The sequence below is a fragment of the Galleria mellonella genome, unplaced genomic scaffold (genome assembly GCF_026898425.1).
Source record: "Galleria mellonella isolate WM207_F2 unplaced genomic scaffold, CSIRO_AGI_GalMel_v1 utg78, whole genome shotgun sequence".
NCBI classification, from domain to species: Eukaryota; Metazoa; Arthropoda; class Insecta; order Lepidoptera; family Pyralidae; genus Galleria; species Galleria mellonella.
In genome coordinates, this window is record NW_026442151.1 from 1,031,091 (window position 1) to 1,043,494 (window position 12,404).

Genomic DNA, 12,404 nt, shown 5'->3' on the forward strand with positions numbered 1-12,404 from the left:
GTGTATAATTTGTAAGAATCACTTAACATAAGTAAAAATAGTTTCAGACATAAAAATAAAGACTGCAGTTATGGAAAAAGCCTTATTTGTTCAGGTGCTACAAAATCACCTATTGATTTTAAAATCAATTTAAACAACAATGTAATCTTTATATGCAATATAGTATAAATAAATTATACTAACAAGATCCTCGATATTCGGATAGATTTAAAAAATTTGCAATATCTTTATTATAAATGTAAAATTTTAAATTGCTTGAAATTTGAAACCTATCCATAATGGGAATTAGCTATCCATTACTATAACAAGAAGGAATACTCTAACTACATCGAATACCGGACTAAATCTACTATTAAGTAAAAATTCTGTTAGACTTGTGCAGATCGTCAATAGTATGGCATACTATTTATAGCTCATGCCCAATTTCTATTGTAATAAAGCAAAGTAACGATCCCATTACAACTGGGGAACTATTAATCATGCTATTTGGAAAATAAAAGAGCCTAACTTTCACGTGGACAGGCGACGGCTTCGACGCAGCGTTCGCCTGCTTTCTATTGAAGTCCGCAAACTTATCTGTATTAGCGTAATCTGTAACATTTCCTCAGAACACAATTTGGACACAGTATAAAGAACTCTCCTAACATTATGTTAGACTCCTTACACTATGGTTTTTGTCTGTGATTGTACATTGACATTTCGAGATATATGTAGAGTGCGCCTCTAATTGCATATCTAATATGTAAATATATCGAGACTTATACTTCTGACGTACTTATCTTATTCTTCTTTTCATAATTTTTATTTTATAACATAAGAATAATGAACACTACCGTATTATTTTTATGCTGAAAGAATTAAAATAGCGTACTTTCTAAACGATCCTATAGTTTAGTAACTCTGAATCACACGAATGATCACAATATAATTTTATTACAAATATTTCAAGTAAATGCTGTTAATTACAACAAATCACAATCATCAAGCAATAAATTATTCATTCGTTTACTCAAAAAATTTACAACAACGAAAACCAAGATAAGTATTAGTATAATTACAATAATCAGTGATAGCTATAATTTGTAATAACGTCTACTGCATGAATGTCACAAACAATTACATTACTAAATATGTGGTGAACCATGCGATAATTACAATAAATCCAAAATCAAAAATAACTATTTATATATGTTTTATAACTTTATAAATATTATTTCGTATTTATATAAATATAAAATCATATTTATATAAAATAATATCTATTATGTTTGATTTATTCCTATTTTTATGAAAGTAGTTTCGACGGAGAAGTGCTGGCAAGAAACTCGATTTCACTCTTTTTAAAACAAGTAATTTGTTTATTAATATTCAATGTTTTAAAAATATTTAATATAACAAACACAGCTATGACACCAGAGCAATTTAATAATCTTTACTAATATTATAAATGTGAAAGTAACATTGTTTGTTACCTGTTAGCGCTTAAAGGCTTGACCAATCACTATGAAATTTGGTATTCACGTGCTACACTGGATGGAGAAAGATATAGGCTATTTTATTCCGAATAATGAACATATCCCTATCATGTGGACGAAGTCAAATGCAAAACCTAGTAATAATTAGAATATGAAATTTGAAGTCTTACAAAATAAAAATAATATTGCGAATACAAAAATAAAATTATGGTTCAAAGTGGATTCTTTACAAGGACCCTGTTTCCAACCAAAATTTCGAATTCTATTTCTGTGTAAGACTGGAAATAAACCTATGTATAGATGACGAGATTTTTTTAATTATAAATATTTTGACATAGTCTTTTTAATAATAATACTCTAAAACAGTAAATGCTTGTAAAATAAAATAACTGTAAGTTTGTACACAAACATTATGATCCACAATTAAAAATGCGCTCACTGCATCTATCAAGTCAATCTTATTTTTGTTGTTTAATATGGATAAAATAATCTACGGAAGTAATGTTCGTAAAAACTGTAACTACATTATATTAGATAAAAAGTGCGAGAAAGCGCACGGGGCGCGGAGTGAGGGGCAACCGTGTAGCCGCGAAGCCCGCGAACTAGGCCACTTTCATTTTCGTTCATTTCTTTTCGGATGCACCACGTTGAACATTTGCCGTACTGCTTAGCACGTATCCATTACCTCCTTTCTTTACATACACATTAGTGGAACTTGCTTTGAAAATAGCAAAGTATGGTTTGATTGCATAAATAAAATATGTAAAATGGCAATAATATTGCAAGTAGGTAATAAGATTTAAATGGAAAGGTAAATTCTGAGACCAATTATACAAATTATTATATTATATAAATATTCTTAGCAAATTAATTAATTTAACCTTATATAAAATTAGTTATCTTTGTCGCGCGATTTTTAATGTTCCATAAGGTTTCTGAAATAGCACCTTAGTGTCTATTCTCTATATCATTGGAGCCTTCCATGGGTGCACTATCGAATCTCCTCCAGAATAATTGATAAATCATACATAAATAAATTCTACTGGATATATTACTATCTAATCCCAAACTAATCAGAACTTATATTATGCTTACTAGACAATTGATAGAATAATTGATACACATCAATACTTTAAAACACTATAATTAACAGCTTAGCGATGCATCTTTAGGACCAACCCTTAACCAAAAACCCATTTTCAGGGGAAAAATATAAGAATGTTGTTAGAGGTTCTGTGCTATATTTTTAAAAATTTCTCTTGGAAAGTCGATTTTGAATACATACAGTACCGAAAGCTTGGGTATTGACCGAATGAGGTTGCTCATGTAATGTACTCGTATACATAAATTATGTTCCCACTTATTCACGTAATGTAAGAACATTACGTGAATAAGTTTCCAAAACATTGTATTTTAGTCGTTCACATCTAAAATACAATATTTTGTGTATACACAAATATGTACACTCACAAAAAATACTAAAACAGTTTATTTACCTATAGAGAAAAATTCACAAACGAATTCATACTTTTCATATAAAACTTTAATTTCTTTTATAAATTAATTTGTAAAAGAAATTATTTCAAAGTTTTACCAAATCTCAACAATTATTTGCGATGCATATAATTTTCTTTTCCCAACCTTATCCTCCGAAAGTACCGCTACAAAAAAAAATATATAAATACAGGCTATAGAAAAGTTATCAAAGTAGAATGATTCCTTCCCATGAGATTAAAGTACCTATCGTATAAAAGCTTCGTGTTTAGTAATGAAGTTCTCTTAAACAGATATTGAAATTAACATGACAGAATAAATTTGAAGTAGGTATATTACTATAAATTATTTTATTATATTTATAAAAGTTGGAGTTTGCGAATAACATACAATCAAATGTTTAAAATTGGTATAGATTACAACCACAACACTTTTCATGTTTTATGTATTCAATTTCTATTGCATTTGTCAAATACGAAAACTTAATGTGGTGCAGCATAAATGCGACGTATTAGTCAGGCCAGAATGCTGCACTATACAGCGGCCTGGCTAGTAGCAGACCCCTACCCTCGCATACCACATGTAGACGCTCAGTGCGCAGTGGTGGCAGCTGTGCGCCTGCACACCAGAGCAGTGAAAGTGGGTTGAATGCGGCGCCATTACTTTCAGTTTCTCTTGCGCGCACGCCCGATCGTCGGTTCGTTACAATAAACATCGCATCCCGTAGATTTCTCGCTCCGCTAAATTTCACCTTTTCCACACTACTATCGCACTGTATAGTTTGACCCGCCAACCACGGACTTTCCGTAGAAAGCTGAATCGATTTCTGTTATAAATTAGGTGACTATGTTGCTGAAATTGTTGTACTTATAAACGTCGTCATATTACCCGTTATAATTATGTGTTGGTGTCTTTGTTTCGTCTACTTATTAAAACTACACTGTATATATTATTTATATTGTGCTAAAAACAATAGAATTATAAACATATAGTTATGTCAAGAATTTTCTGTTCAATTTTGATTTACGGAGTACTGCTGCCCCTTCTTCTTCGCATTAATTTACTCTTTTATTCGCCATTCACGAAATACTACCACAGGTGAGATTACCACCGTTATTCACCCGAACTAACTTCTATTATCTTCTTCGCATTAATTTCATTATTTTCATTAAAACCGCTAGTTGTCTACTGCAGAATATAGATCTCCTCATGGACTGTCGTAAGAAATACTCCTGAGCCACCTGGATCCCATACCTTCTTTCCAAAAGTTCTTCGAGTTATAAAGTTAAGCCATTGCTGCTTCATCTTTATATAATTATTATTTATGATATTAACAACACATACAATTTATTATTAAACATTAGTAGTACATAAAAAACGTTATGGCCGATACCAATAGATAAATAGAAATATTAGTATTGTGTGTGGTGTAATACCAAAAACAACCAAAATCTGAAATTGAAATATGTATTATAAAAATAAGCAATGTCCAATACAGTACATATTTTTTTAAAAATAACTAATAAGCAGTGATCGGTCTCAAAACTAGAAGCCAAAACCTCGGTTATATGGATAAAAACATGTTACGCCGACGAAAATTATATTATACAAATTAAGTTAGGAAGACGACGACGATTGTAGAAACTAACATAGCAACTATCATTATTCTTACTAATATTATAAAAATGAGGTTATTCGTTTATTTATTTTTTATTGTTATCTTCTAGTATCCTAACAATTCCACCAACCGTTACGAAACTTAGTTTCAAACGTTACAAACATTACGTGTAATGTTTGGAATGAAGAAAAAAGGGGTAAAGTAACATTTTACCCGAGTCAATAAATATATCGAGTAAAAACTAGTCTACTTATAAAAGAGTCATTAATTGTTTTTCAAAATATTCATAATTATAGCTGACCAGAATTAGGAAAAGTGGTATATTAAAGTGACAGCGAAGAGTGGCCTAGAAAGTTAGATACTTTCGACACCGCCCGCACTGGCGCCTGCCGCGTCCGTTCTGCTACAAATACATGCCCGAAAATCCGGTTCACTTTTGCTATTAGTTGTACCATGATTTTCTATGTACCCCTTAATAAGATATTTCTTAATTTATTATTTTTCTAATTTAATACTGATATATATATTTATCCAGAAAACCAATTATCTAGTTGAGATAATACTCGTTTACGCAGCATTCTGAAAAACAGTATACGATTCTCCATGTGGTGACGGAATAAGACGTGGATTATATTATTCAATCTGCATTATACTAACTGAAAGTGTGACCATCTTACTGTAACATGCTTTGAACAATAACGACATATGTTCCAGACCATAAAATCCAGCTAACATAATTAACTATATAACAAACCACATTAAATCATAGTCATTTGTATTATTAGGATACTCAAATTGATGATAACGTATTTTATTAGAATAGATGGCTACATAGAACATAAACGATTAAATAAACATAAAAATTAATTTATTATCTTTACATTAATTTCTGTGCGGTAACGGTGTATGAATTCAGTGTGACACCGTCATTTTCATCTCAGGATGCAATACAATGGTAAATGAAAAACCATCGCTAGCTACAATAGAAGAATAACCCGAAATGAAATGTTATTTTATATATAGTTATTTTGGAGTTTTATATATAGTTACTGAGTGGCCAGCGTGAGAACACCAAGCTACATTCTTATAATTGTGAGGAGAGATTTGGAAACTCATCCTTAGCAGTGGAATATTAATGGGCCTGTACAAAGATTGATGGGCATTAAAAATTTGGTGGATATTATATGTGGTGGATTAGTATATGCATGAGCAAGACAATATAAAATATTTACCTCAACAATCTATTAATGTTCCGCTCCCACTGCTATTATAGTTACTGGTTTATTTTGAGATTCCTTCTCTAGTGTATAATACACACAGTTTTTTCCTTAGACGTTTCTTACGATATTCTAGAGATGAAAAGGAGTGGTAATTTATTTTATTCTTACTCTGGTATCATAGGTAAGTTACATCCAAAAAAATTTTTAAACAGTTCACAACTTAAGGAGATAAGAGGTAACAAATATAAAATAAAAATACAATGGAATTGAGCAACTTATTTTTGAAATCAGTTGAAAAAAAAAGAGTGTGCGTGTGTGAAGCTGAAACTTTTTCTATTAAAATTATAAATGTGAAAGTTTGTAATAATGGATGGATGAATAGATATTACTCTTTTACGCAAAACTACTGAACTCATTTGAATGAACTTTGGTACACGGACTGGCTGTAACTTAGCACATAGGATTCATTTGGGGGGAAAGGAATTGTTAGTAATGTAGACTGAGAAACCCATTGCTAGAAATATACCCAACCAAGTCGACCTCCTCGCGGTTGCCCCTGGAAACTATCATGGTTAATTCCTGATGAATTCATCATGATGGGCTAACTGGCCTGTTTTCATTCTCATCGATCACCCTTCACTGGTGCTCCGCCAGCGTATCCCGTTAGCGCAGGCGGGGTTACCATACCATTTTCACCCATCAAAAAAAAAACTAGTTAGTAATAGGATTATCAGTGTGAGTCACAGATACGAAAAATGTATGAATATATATGTATGTGTGAGTGCAGATTTTTAATGCGTACCCTTAGAGAAGGGTGGTAAAAGTCTAACCATAAGAATAAAATACATAAAACCTTTATTCATCTAAATGTTCTCTGACTGGAATCGTAAACAAGTTGAAGGCTAATTGATAAGCTGATGCAAAATGGCCATCTTCACTTATAGACAAGAACATGATTTATACAGCATACACTATAATCCCCTTAATAACCCTTATGCGTTACAATTTCTGAAAACTAAGTTTATATTTGTTCGTAATTTCTCTCCTAAATCAAACCGTTCAAACAGAAATACAACCATGCAAACATAACTGCTTGCTGGCATATTTGACAATAAACTTTACAAGAGAAATTTTGTATTAAATTAAAAACGAATATTTAATATTTATTTTAAATTATCTGTACTTATTTTTAATTAAATTATAAGTTGAATCTAGTTCATATTAGACGCATCTAGCCTAAGAGTCCACTCGAACCACGGAGTGCTGTGTTCAAACTCAGCTTCTAGTTAGTGCCGCCGCATCCCATAACAAGTTTTATTGTATTACACATACAATAAAACATACATATAGCTTAGATACACCAAACGCATCTCTCAAACAAGACAGCCAGTTTAAAAAAATTATAAATGATTAAATATTTTATCGATCAATGAAATAAAAATTGACTAATAATGTTTATTTGTAAATTTATATGCCAACGACTATAAACTATTGTAATAAAATTTATTACATTAAATATCTTTCATTTAAATAAGACAGACTTTCTTTTATTTAGACATAAACAGATGTTAGGCGGTTAATGTAGAATTAAATCGAAGTTTCATGGAACTTTGAGTAGAAAATGCAAAAATTACTGCGCTATGATATATAGACTGACAATTAACAATATATAAGGCTTTACAAAATTCTAACAATATAGAAGGTATATTTTAATGAATTAACTAGTGAACCCAAAAACGAAGTATGTCATTTATATCTTGGCAGGCGCGGGAGCGGACGCGAACGCTGTCAGTGTGGCAGAGTCGCGGAGTATGCGCCGTGTCAGCCGGTGTCGGTGAACCCGCGCGAGTCAAGGGCCCGGTCGACGACCGCGCGCGCCGTGTCCGCACAAAACGGCCACGCCACTTACAATGTACCTAAGTAACCGCGTTAAACGTTAATGTAACATATTCTTACAATGTAAACACGTAAATAACTGCATTATGTGGCAACTTGGCACTTTGCCGCCTGATACGGCCTAGAAAAAATGTAAACATGAAATTCAATTACATATTTATTTATTGTATAACAAGTATTTCATAAGTTTATATCTATCTATACAAAATTATGTTTATAGGCTATATGTTGTTTTTGTATTGATTATATGGATACCTAACTAGATAACTGGCAGTTAAAGCAATTTAAACTATGTAAATAGCTATTTCAATTTTCTATCAAAAGAAAAGGATCGGAAAACAAAAACACTATCATTATATATCTGTAATTATAGGATTCTGATTTACCTAAATTTACAAAATTATTAAAATAGTTTAAGGTTTAAGTTTACTTATTTTTAATTCGTTATTTAAACATTCCTTACTAAACTATGTTATTAGAATATAACACAAATGTAATCTACCTAATAGCCGTCTGATTATCGTGGTAATAAAATAGAATAAATAAATATGCCTATAAATAAATACGACCTTAATGCCTATTATGATTGTCGCAGCACTTGTGGACTTTTGCTATTGTGGTTTATATACTTAACACTCTACATGCCCACATCTCGCCGAGCATATTAAAATAAGAGCCCAATATTGCAGGAGACGAGCCTACTGACATCACTTATATTATAAATAATTATATTAATGTTATAAGGATGACACTTTTACTATTAAAACATATATATCTTTCCATCAAGTGGGCTTTCAGCTTGGTTGCTATTCTAAGTATCATGAAAAACTAACATTCTTTTTATAAGGAAAGAAACTGTACCCAACAGTGGGATGTTAATGGACTGTTATTAATCATAATCTCCCAAATAAATTGCCGTTAAATATTTTCAGAATTAAATACCTAATTATAAAATAACATATGTACCTACATACTTATAAAATTGAATATTTAAGAACTTGCATTAAGCGATAATAAGCACAATTATATTTTGCTGTGTTATCCATTCCACATTCGCAACATGAAACTTGATAGGTGACAAAGTCTGTTACCGTTTCACGGTCTCGATGACATCAGTATCGTATTTTCCTAGTCATAATGCAACGAACTCTAAGAAAGTTACAGTAATTTATTTCAAAATAAGGAAAATAACCCAATAACAGTTACTTAACAATTAAATGTTACGATATGTATTACTATGCAGTAATACACCTTCTGTGTCCTTGGTTAAATAAAAATATTCTTTTTTTTTATTAATTGTTACACTTTATGCGTGTTTATGTAATGAACATAACTACTTGTATGTAAGGCATGTAAACTGCAGCCGTGGCAATGAATTTAATACGTATTGTTAATAAATCAGTCAAAATGTAGCTTGTTATGGGTACCTACAAGCAGGTCGTCATGGTCGGTCATCGAACTCGCTCCACTCGAGTTCAACTTACTTTTAAGTAAGTTTAATCTGCTCCATCCAAACTAGAATGTCATAAAAAATGATTATAACCGTGCCAAAATGTAAATGAAAAAAAATTAAACGTGCTCACGATTTTAATTCCTGATGGGATAGTCAATTAGCGTGTTGCATTATAGATATTTTCCCATCCTGAACAAACTTGGCACATTTTAATTCAGCAAGGCTGTTTCCGCTTGTTGATGTTAACCATCGCCGGAGAGTAAATGGTACATAGGTTTATTATTATTCTTCAAATCTTACCACTATAATAAAATTGTGACAAGATCATATCTGTCTATATATGAGAAATATTTAACAAAAATAAATATGAAGAACCTTAATAAGAGCAATAGGAATCAAAACAATTTTTTTATAACTTTTTTCTGCCTATCTGTCTGTACATTTGTTCCAGTATCAATACAAAAATGGATGCGGTTTTCACTGTTGTGTTCCTGAAATGTAACTTAACAACTGGTGGACGTTTTATCTTAATACGCCATCTAGAAATGGTCTATTTCATTGGTTTTCTTATTTCTGAAATCCGCACGTACAAAGTCAAGAAAAAAAGCTAAACGTAATTTTTTACGCCATAAGGGCTTAAACTCACGCACACAGCCTGTTCAATAGTAACAAATTAGCTTACGGACAACCCGTAAGAATAACCAACACTGTCATTAGACTATAACGTCAGCATTCTTTATTCTACTAAGAAGTATGACATGTCAAAACTCTTTGTTCAAAATTTATAAATTCAGATATACATATATATAATACAATGTAGAGGCTGAATTGAAACAATATTAAAACGAAGAATTCACAATGAACGACAGCACGGCAGTTTGTCACCTGTTTTATTGTCGAACTGTCACTGTAAAAACTTCTTTACGGTATTCGTGAGAAGAGTGGCGTCACCTTCAGTGGTCCTATTTCAGAGTCCATTTCGGCTAACGACCGTTCACGTGAGGTTAATCGTGGTTCACCTGCGGTTAACTGTGTGCATATCGGCTTTGTTTGCGACGGCTTACTAGACCTTACCGCAGCATCGACCGTGAACGTGGTCGCTCACCCGCTCGCGCGCACTAAACTTGCGAACTTTATTGGGCGGGGGCGGTGGACTGTCCACGCACGAGATTTGCGATACGTTCCCTCAAAGGGACAATCCATCCACGACTCGATGAGTTTCAACACAGCGAGAATTGGTATTTAACTAAAATAAAGGTAATGACGAAGTTTTAAGTGATGATTCACTCATGAACAAATACTGTTTACCTATATACAATGATTCTTTATATGCATATCGTCCTATTTATTGGGTGAAAACCCGACGACAGTGGTGGAATGATGATGAGTTGCATACCTAAAATTTTTAGCGTATACTCTAAGAATTGTAGGTACGAACATACTTTTCGATATATTAATAGAAATATTAATAAATCTTTTAATTTCATTCTGTATACTGACCTAGATATTTATTATGAAGAAAAACGTCTAACCATTGACTTTTCTATGACTTCTATTTTTACATGTAAGACTAAAAATAATTTATAACTTGATATTAAACAACCTATATAATCTACAGGCAATGGTTATTTAAAAAAATCTAAATTACGTACAGGTAATAACGTCGTATATACAATTAGGAGAGAGCGCCTACAAAATACTTGTGGGCAATATTTAGGTATTATGCTTTTCTTTCAAACATACCTTTTTAACTTATCAATATGTCTGGATCTGGGATTCGGTCAAATGTTTAACGCTTTCTGAATGTAATTTCTTAAGAATATACTCGATATGCTAATTTATACCATCTTTATGTGAACATTACATTAAATAAATAATAATTGATAATACCACAGCTAAATAACACAATTAAATTCTCACATACCCTATCATTGCTCGTGGTTTAACAATTAACTCATTTTGTCTAATATTGCTAAAGTTATTATATCTTGTTTTTATTTTCCAGTGATCAGTTGGACGTTAAAACATCCCTATTATGTATATACTAGCTGTCGCCCGGGACTTCGTCCGCGTTTCCGTCGTTTTTCGTAAAATAAGTAGCCTATGTTCTTCCTCACGGTTCAGTAGTTTTGATTTAACAAACACATTTCCCTTCACTGCTCTGCTCCTATTGATCGTAGTAACCTGCCCAGGAGTATGAAGAATAATTGTACCAAGTTTCGTTAAAATCCGTCGAGTAGTTTTTGTTTCTATAACGAACATACAGACAGCATCAGTCTCGATCACTAATCACCTCCTGATAGTTATTTTGGAAATATATTTCATGTACAAAATTGATCTCTCTACAGATTTATTATAAGTATAGATTTGTAACACACACTAAATAAATAATAAAAAGGATACAATTAAGAAATGAATAGACATTTCTATATAATAATACGTTTTCTATATAATTGAACTCTTGCAGCGTAGGCGAAATCAAATAAGGACGTTGTAAGATGGAAAATTTGAGTAACTGGTTATTTTTATACTGGTATATAACTACGTACTTCCTGAAAATATTTGCCGGATGAAAATCTTCTATTACAAATGTGCCAAAACAACTTAATATGGCTTAGCTGTAAACAGTAATAAGATTATTAATGTACAAACAACTGTACCATACTGGAAGTATCTCGTGCACGTTACCGTAGGTAATCTTTTTTTAAAGTTTCCAGTCCTTTTGTAACTTTACGCAAATACAGAAACAACGCTCTATAGATTTGCCTTAAAAGACTACCAAGTAGACTCACTGGTGGCTGGGCGGAAAGGGATTGTTAGTATTGTGTACTGACAGCCTCATTACTAGCAATATACCCTATCAGGTCGACCTCCACGCGGTTCTCCCTAAAAACTATCGTGGTTAATTCTTGAATTCATCACGATGGTTACTGATCTGCTTTCTTCTTCACCTATCATCACTCACTGATACCGCGCCAGTATATTACCGATGGCGCATGTAGCGTTACAATTTCATTCTCACCCTTTAAAAAAAACCCACTTGTAGCTAAAATCGTCAAACAGGTTTAGATCCATTATATAATATACTCAATCATCATATCAGCCTTTAACTGTCCACTGCTGAACATAAGCCTCCCCCTTGGGGGGTTTTGCCAGTAGTTGCCAAGCTTGGCAGGCGGATTAGCAACCGCAATCAGCTTTTAAAGATGTTTTAAGAGCTCGCTTCAATATACTCAATGTTAATTACA